Below are 8,910 nucleotides of genomic sequence, written 5' to 3' on the forward strand. Positions count from 1 at the left end.
CACTCGCCGAGAGCTTCAGAAAGACCTGGAATTAGCTGAAAACAATCAGTAATGCACTCCACCCAATGCCATGACCTCTATGGACGCTCACCGTGTGAGACTCCACTGCTGAAGAACAAGCACATTGAAGCCCATTGAAAGTCTGCTGGACAACATTTGGACAAGAAAATTACATAACTGGTAGAATAGAGTCAGGTCAGAGAAGAGCAAAATGGAACTCTTGGGATGTCACTACACACACCATGTTGGGAGGAGAACTGGCACTGCATGTCACCCCCAAAAACACCACGGCAACAGTGAAGTTTGGAGATGGGAACATCAGCTTATGCTACTGGCAGACTTCATAGAATTGAAGGAAGGATGAATGGTAGAAATGTAGAGGGACATTCGTGATAAGAACCTGCTGCCATCTACCAGGATGCTGGACATTTCAACAAGACACAAGGATCCCAAACACACAGCCAAGGGAACTCTTAGTTGGTTTCAGAGAATAAAGAAAATCAAGAAGCTGCTAGAATGGCCCCATCAGTCAGTCATCCGACTTGAATCCCATTGAAAATCTACGGAAAGAACTGAAGATCAGAGTTCATAGAGGAGGCCCCCGGAAATTTCAAGATTTGAAGACAGTTTGGGCCCAAATCCCACCTGAGCAATGCATGCGACTCGTTTCTCCATACAGGAGGCGTCTTGAAGTTGTCATCACCGACAAAGGCTTTTCTACTAAGTATGAAATAAAGTTCAGTAAGCGTGTTCAATACTTAAGAGATGCTTCTAGTGTGACACCTTGGCAATGACAGGCCATCAATTAGGACTAAAGCAGCTGATATTCATTTGCACTGACGGGGGGGCTATCAGAGTTGACAGACGTCAGCTGCCTTCTTGGCTTTCCAGGCCTTTCTGCACCTCCTGTTCTTCATGTGTTCAATTCTTATTCATTGTGTCATTCCTCTTTATTACACATCATGCAAATTATGGATTTATTTGTTTTGATGTCTTTGTATGTGTGGATTACATGATTGTTAGCGACATCTGGTGAAAATTTCATGTCAGTAGCTCCATTAGAAATATATTTAAGGAGAAAAAACGTTGGCACGTTCAAGACTTACTTTCCCCACTGTATGTGATGTTACAGTACCCAGCTGGAACCCGGCTGAGAATTACTTAATTATCGCCATGTTGGGCCACTCATGTTGTTAAAAGCTGCTAACGTTTGTTGACGTCTTCTCGGTACTCAAATGTGGCACTTGGTGCCACGACCCACCTGCCAAGTTGTTTTGTCTGCCTAAGGTAAAGTCATTCCTGATGGAGGATCGCAGGAATCGTGGGGTAGAGGGGTTCTGTCATCGGATTGGCTGGCCCAGCGCTGTTTCAGCTGTGGAATGGCCAATAAGGGATGGCAGCTTGATGGCCGAGGTCTCAAGGACTCTGAACAAATCCAAATCATATTATGTGATATCATGTACTATTAAATTCTGCTAAATACTTGTAAATTTTTTATTTTTATTCTGTATTGTGGATTTGTTCTGTGTATTGTATTGTATTGACCCCCTTCTTTTTGACACTCACTGCACGCCCAACCTACCTAGTAAGGGGTCTCTCTTTGAATTACCTTTCCGGAGGTTTCTTCCAGTTTTTCCCTACAAGGGTTTTTAGTTTGGGAGTTTTTCCTCGTCTTCTTAGAGAGTCAAGGCTGGGGGGTTGTCAAGTGGCAGGGCCTGTTAAAGCCCATTGTGGCACTTTTTGCTTGATTTTGGGCTAAACAACAAATACATTGTATTGTAAAATAAATTGTACTGTATGTTGTTTGAGGCACGATGGCGCAGTGGTTAGTACTGCCACCTCACCAATCACATCACGCTTTTGGTCACGTTAATCAGTCTGGCATTGTAGTCCTCCATTACACCAATACAAGCCACATAATGCATTTCGAAAAGTTCGGAAAAGTTTGCAAAGTTTTCCATAATTTGGCCGAACTCGCGGTGAAGTGAACTCTGCAGGGGTAGCTCATCACTACACCAGTGCCACCCGATTAGCAGCACTAAGCCACAACAAGGAAAAAACACCACGTGAGCTTCTCAAGTGTCAGAAGAACACTGCTGAAAAAGCGAAGGTCCAACAATAGTGGAGAGCAGAGAAGGTCTGGTGGTCCGCAAACTGCCTGACGAAGTCACCAGCCTAACCCTAACTTTACAAGTACCAGACGGTCTAAAGCAGCCCCTCAATGCCGTAAGGAAGGCGCCACTAATGTCCTCGGCCTTGCACAGCCAGAATCAGACTCATGGTCAGACTGCAGATAAGACCCCCCACCCCGAGATGCTGTCTGTCTTTCACTCCAAAGCAGCTGGCGTGTCTAACAAAGGTCTGTAACTTTATTTCAACCCGATTAGCGAGGATTACCACAGTTGTTGATCTCCTCTCTTTGATTAGCGCTGCGGGGTTTTACCAACTAGCGGAGGCTGCAGACCTCCAATTACTTCTGCGTGTGTTAACGCTAATTAGCCCCTCGCCGCGCACTTATTCTCGACTCCGCTCCAAATGGAAAATACTTTGGTGTCACCGGGACGTCAAGTCACACGTCAAAACTGAACGTCGGGCGGCTCTCACACTTCACTCCAGGACTGAGGGTGCCCCCCACAACATCAAGCTTACTTCCATATCCTTGACGTGACCTTATTAGGCTACATGAAATATCTGCATCAATAAATCAGGCGGCTTGGTCAACCCCAGTGTGGTGATTCATTTCCTCCCTTGTGGCACCCTGGCATGAGAACAAGGCCAGCTGAGCCAAGGTAAAGTGACAAGGGACCACTTTCCTCTTTTAAGTGTGCTAACTAGCATGCACCACTCTGTCAGATGTCCCCCACGTCATTTAAACATAACCTGAACACAAACAGGACATGTAAAAACTCCGGCCGCCTCTGAAGAGCAAGCAGGATTAGTTAAGGACCTCGTCCGTCCTGTACAGTCACTTTTCCTCCTGCTCCAACACGAGATTCGGGGGCAGTTGTTGTCCGGGGGTCATAAAGATACTCAAAGGGGTAAACGTGTGACTGCTTCTCGCATGTTCAAGGCAAACCCTTCAGACCCTTCACTTTTCATTCACATTTTTGTTATGATGCACCCTTCTGCTAAAGTCACTTAAATTCATGTATCCACTCATCAAGCAACACTCAACAACCCATAATGACAAAGAAGAAATAGAATTTCAGACATTTCTGCAAATAAATAAAAATAAAAATTGGACTTTCTCGTATATTCAGATATGGGGATGGATATTTGACGAGTAAACCGCAAGACAAGGATTATATTTTTATATTATGTACATTAAAGAACCATCAACATCAAATCAAATTAATAATATAGTGAACAATTATTATAAAAGTAAAGTTGAATAAATCAGACTCTGCAGCTGCCTGAATAAAAAAAGTACCACTTCTGGTGAACGGAAATAGACCAAAATTTGACAGAAATGTACGTTTTGTACCAAATACTTGTATGCAAAATTTGGCTGACCTCAGTGAAAGCATACTGTAAGCCACTAGGGGGCATACTGCCACCCGGACACAGACAGGCAGAACACAGGTTCAATCACCACCCAGTTTGTGCACACATTACCAACACCGCAATACACCAACATACAGTCCATTCCCTTCCTTGCCACCAGTCAATCCGCCTCCACTCCTCCTCAGGCTTTGTCCACTACTTCCTCCCCAATCTAGCCCCTCAATGGAGTGAGGCGGCTCTTTTAATTCAGGTCCCGGGAGTCTTCCAGATGGGCTCATCACTATTACCTGGAATCACTCTCAGGTGTGCTGGAGATCCTCTACAGGGCTCTGCAGCTCCCCCTGGCAGCCTCCACGGAAGCCAACAGGGCTTCAACAAACTCCAGTTCCCAACATTCCCTGCGGGAGTCCGTGGTGCCACAGCCACCCAGGAGGGCTGCCCTCTAGTGTCCCAGGGGAGGTATTGCCTCATCAATGCCCTCTCCCCTGGTCCTTCCACTCTGCTGGCATCCTGGCCAATTAGTCCGTCCAAATTATATTATGTGATATCATCTACTGTTAAATTCTGCTCCGCACTTGGAATATTTTTATCTTTATACTGTATTGAGGATTACTTGTGTTCTGTTCTGTGTATTGTATTGTATTGACCCCCTTGTTTTTGACACCCACTTTGGTTATATCTTTACGTATAAAATGCTACCGTGGCTGTTTGTTTGCCTGTCCAGGATTTAAAATCACCTGTAGCTCACAGGCCGTTTGGCCTATTGACCTGAAATTTGGCACACATACACTACGTGACGTCTACTGGCCACTTTTGTGGTGACGATTGACCTCCAAAGTTATTCCCCTTTTTATTTTTATTTTATTGTAGAATCAACTCTCGACAGTGGCCAACAGGGTGGCGCATGCGTACGGGCGCCATTCTCATCCCTACCACCTTCACCATCACGTCCCCTACCTCTTCATATCTTAAGTCTTCAATCTGCCTCAAGAATAATTTAAGTGGCAGCTTACGTGAAAAATGAAAGAAAACAGTACTAAGTAATTGCAACACAAACACTGACGTAATCAGTTTTAACGTGAGAAGATGCTGACGAAAAAAGAGAAGAAGCAGGTGGCTAGGGTGGAGGAAAGAAGAGCTGCTCAGGAAGGAGCAAGCGCATCAACCTCTGAGCAAACGAATGCTAAATAGAGACAGAGAAAGAGGATGAAAAACTAGGAATGCTCAAGTCAAGTGGATTCACTGCACGTTATCATGCAGTGCGCCGATACTGGTATTGTATAAATTTGTTGGCAGAAAGTACTCCATGTTAGTGTGTCAGAGATAGGATAATCACATACTGTATATATACAGTATATATGCCTTTTGGTTATAAGGCAGCAGTTCTTAACTCTGCACCATCCCAGAATGCGTATCAGCTTTCTGTGAATTGACATTTGAGTTTGGGTTTTTAACTCATTGACAGAACATGTAAATTGAATGATTTTTTTTTTGTTTACTTTGGTTATATTCTTGAATGCAAGTGCACGTGTTTATTTGATATTTGGACTAAAGTCTTCACACATTATACATCACATGTCATTGCTAGTATAACATGGAAGAAAGTTTCTAGTTTAGTTATGTGCTCAGCATTTCTTGCCTCACATTTCCTGTCATCCTACACTTACACAGATCGTTGTAGACACACGTTGTATTCCAAATAACGATATACTGTACTATTTACCCAATACAATTCCAGGCACCTCACACCCAGATAAGGAGCCTTGGCCTGAGCTGGGAAAACGTTTTTACCGGTGAGTTGAGCTTCGTGAGTCAGGTGGATGGGACAGCAGGCTGCTTGCCACTTGTGCCAATCAACAAATTTACAAAACAAAAGATGCTGATGAGGAGGTGCAAAGGGAATTTAAAATGGACCGGGATTAAAAGTTTTTTCATAGGCTTCAGGGATTCTAGCTTTAAATAAATTTGGTATAACGTGAAAAATCTTCTTTTTGCTTTGTCATTCTGGAGTATCAAGTGTTGCTTGATAAAGGAAAAAAATGCAAGGCTGCAATATAACAAAATGGCACAAAAGTGAAGGGACCTGAAGACTTTCTGAAGCCGCTTTCTAACATTAATGTACCTACAAATGTCTCTTAACAAGTTCAAGGAAGGCAGACTCATACAGCAGTGCCTACCCTTCACTGATGGGTTGCCACGTTCTATGCATTTTTGCGTTCCAGTCCTGAACGGGTGGGCAAACAGGCACACCCCCCACCCCCAAAAGGGCGACAAACAATGCAGCAACGGCAGACTTTTAAAACTTTGTGTTGCCGGAGCCATTTGATATCAAAAACTCAAGTGGTGCCATTTTTTTTTTTACACACTAAAAACAAAAGCAAAGCTCTTCCTTGACAAATCAGTTTGGTCTTTTTCACCAACAGGACATCCTCCTCCTCCTCCTCCTCCTCCTCCTCCTCCCGAGCCATGCTGTTTGTGATCGAGCTGTCAGCGGCTTCCCACTGACGGGGCACAAGATAAACAGGAGTGTCACGCTCCCTGGAGTGTTTATGTGCTTGGCAGAAGGCCACCTCAGGTCTGCTTTTTGTGTTTCTTACGGTTTGTGTTTTTCCGCGTCTGTTGAGAGTTTCAATGTGCCCAGTGCTCTGGCAACCTCCATAACTCATTTTTTAGTGCGCGAGGTCACGACATGTGCACAACACTGATCTGAATTCAGTTTCTGAACCTGTCTGGCCTGACAGCACTGCCTGCCCATACGTTATGACCTGAACTTCACAACTCTGCCCACCGCCTTCAAAGGCCAACGCCACAGCAGTAATGCACTATGTGACGTGCTTCAGAATGATTTCTACGCAAATCTTGCTTCACAACATGCTTCCACATTAATTCATAAATATGATTACCCATTTTTTAAAATTTTCTTTCTGGATTTTAATTTGACAGCTTCCTGTTTTGGGTAGTGCCTTTTATGAAGGCTGGCATAGAAAAGAAAACCTAAAGACATTTTCAAGGAATGCAAAGGCCCTCTTCATCCTTTGCAGGACAGGTCAATTTATTGAAACTGCCTGGTGTGCATTTAAACGCCATCACTTTAACTAAAGCCTTTACGCAAAAGCGGTGATGGGGTCCTTAGCAATGCTGCAGTCCTGCCCCAGACCCTCACGTTTCATTCTTGGCTCAGCCATCCCTGTTTTTGCAGTTGGCACCTTCTCGTCATGTCTGTACAGTTTATCTCAATGACCCAAAGATGGGAGGGTCCATTGGAATACCAAATATCTCATCTGGTCATCTGTGTTTTTGCAGTTGGCACCTTCTCGCCATGTCTGTACGGTTTATCTCCATATCCCACATTCATTTAACTACATGAAATTAGCTAAGTGGGTATCAAAAAGGGTGTGAATACTACCTAGGATGGGGTTTGGTTAAAAACAAGTACACAGGCACCAAAACAGGACCGCTGGATAAAATATTATTTTTACATTACATAGTCACTTATGCCGGTCAGAGGGACACCCTCAGGTATGCAATACCCCACTGTAGAAAGAGGGGGCGCTGCTACCGTAACAGTGCTGTCTTATTGTTTTATGCTCTGCAGCAGTAAGACGACCCCCATTGAGAGCAACTAACCCTGCCCCTTCTGGTCAGCTTCTCATTTGAGCCCAAACGGAGCTAAGGCACTGTGACCTGCTCTTACGAGTTACGATAGGGAAAGTCGAGAAGGCTTTTTACTGCACGTAAGATTTGCACCTTTGTGCGTCTCTTTAGTTTATTATTTGCCGCTACAGTTCAAAGGGGTGACCTGGCTGGCATCCCAACAACTACAACAATTGATTTTTTGTATAGCCCAAAAAAATCACACAAGGAATGCCTCAAGTCGTGCTTTTTGACACCCCCCCCACCCCCATCATTGACTCCCAAGGAAAACATGAAAACTCCCCCCCCAAAAAAATGAAGAAAATGTGGAAAAAGGCGATAAGAAGTGAAAGAGAGACCCCCCCCCTTCCTTCTTAGAGTCACTCTGTGTTCCTTCCATCCATCCACAATAAACAAATATAGCTCTCTATATACAAAATCCAATGTCTGTCTGAACGTCTATCACGTCTATGTCACGAGAGAACTACTTCATGGATTTAGATCGGGTTTTTTCCTAGAAGTTGATTGAACATTCCGGTTTATTTTGCAACTTCTCTCATCGTGCCAAGTATCAGAGTTCGCTTACAGCAGAAATTTATTTGTGCGAATCCGAGAGAGAGGCTGAGGGCCGAGGGGCCCCCCTAGTGGGCAGGGCCCTCTTCACTCACGCGCCAGCCTCCATTGTGGAGTGTACCTCGCCTCCGCTTAGGTAGCAATACCTGATTGTTTATTGACATTTAAAGTTTGTCCTGTTTCACTATGACGTGGGTGGAGCCATGGGGGATAGCCAGTGTGTGTGTGTGTATATATATATGCCTACGGGCTCGATGGAGGGCGGAAAAACACAAGACGGACACAGGACAGCGCATTAGTGCCTTTTTCTTTTTCTCGCCAGGAAAGAGGAAGACCTGAGACCCGACAAACCGTAACCCGACATGCCGAAGACAACAGCAAATGTACACTTCCGCATCAACCCACCATCCATCCACGATGACGTCAAGTCCGACTCCCTGCTGATGTCCTCACTCCTGGCTCCCTCTGATGACGTCACCATTATCCAAATCCCAGTCCTTTTGTTTCATTGCCCCTACAGTTGTTACAACATATAAATCCTTCCCCTGGGCAAGTGTTCTTTATCTCAAGTGTGATTTTTGTGATGTTCGCGACCGGTACTGCAGTGCTATACACTATACGGGGACGGTTCCCCAACTCTTAATGCTGGTTTTTGTCTCTTATTTCTCGTTCACTATATATATATATATATATACACACACAGTATATATATATATATATATATATATATATATATATATATATATATATATATATATATGCACACACATATAGTTGCTGTTCAAGAGATAGACAAGTCTAAAGAAAAGTGGTAGTAACTCAAAAAATAAATAAATAAATAAATAAAATAAACAGACACTAGATGGCGCAAGCACACAGTAAAGAAAACAACTGTCCAGCAGTAGGCCCAAGTCTAGACTGAGGCGTCACTTACTGGGAACATCCACCTTTACTGAATTTGGACCGGAAGGGGCGGGGCATCTTAGAGGAAGACTGTAGTCATTCATCCTTAAAAGGGTGTCTTCTCGGAGTTGAGGAGGTAAGAAACAAGACTGCTTGTGACAGCGCCCCCTCTCATCCTATATATATATATATATATATATATATATATATATATATATATATATATATATATATATATATATATATATATATATATATATATATAGTGGAGGATTGCTGGCTTCTCATGCTGGTCCT

Source organism: Polypterus senegalus, chromosome 12 (genome assembly GCF_016835505.1).
Source record: "Polypterus senegalus isolate Bchr_013 chromosome 12, ASM1683550v1, whole genome shotgun sequence".
NCBI lineage: Eukaryota > Metazoa > Chordata > Cladistia > Polypteriformes > Polypteridae > Polypterus > Polypterus senegalus.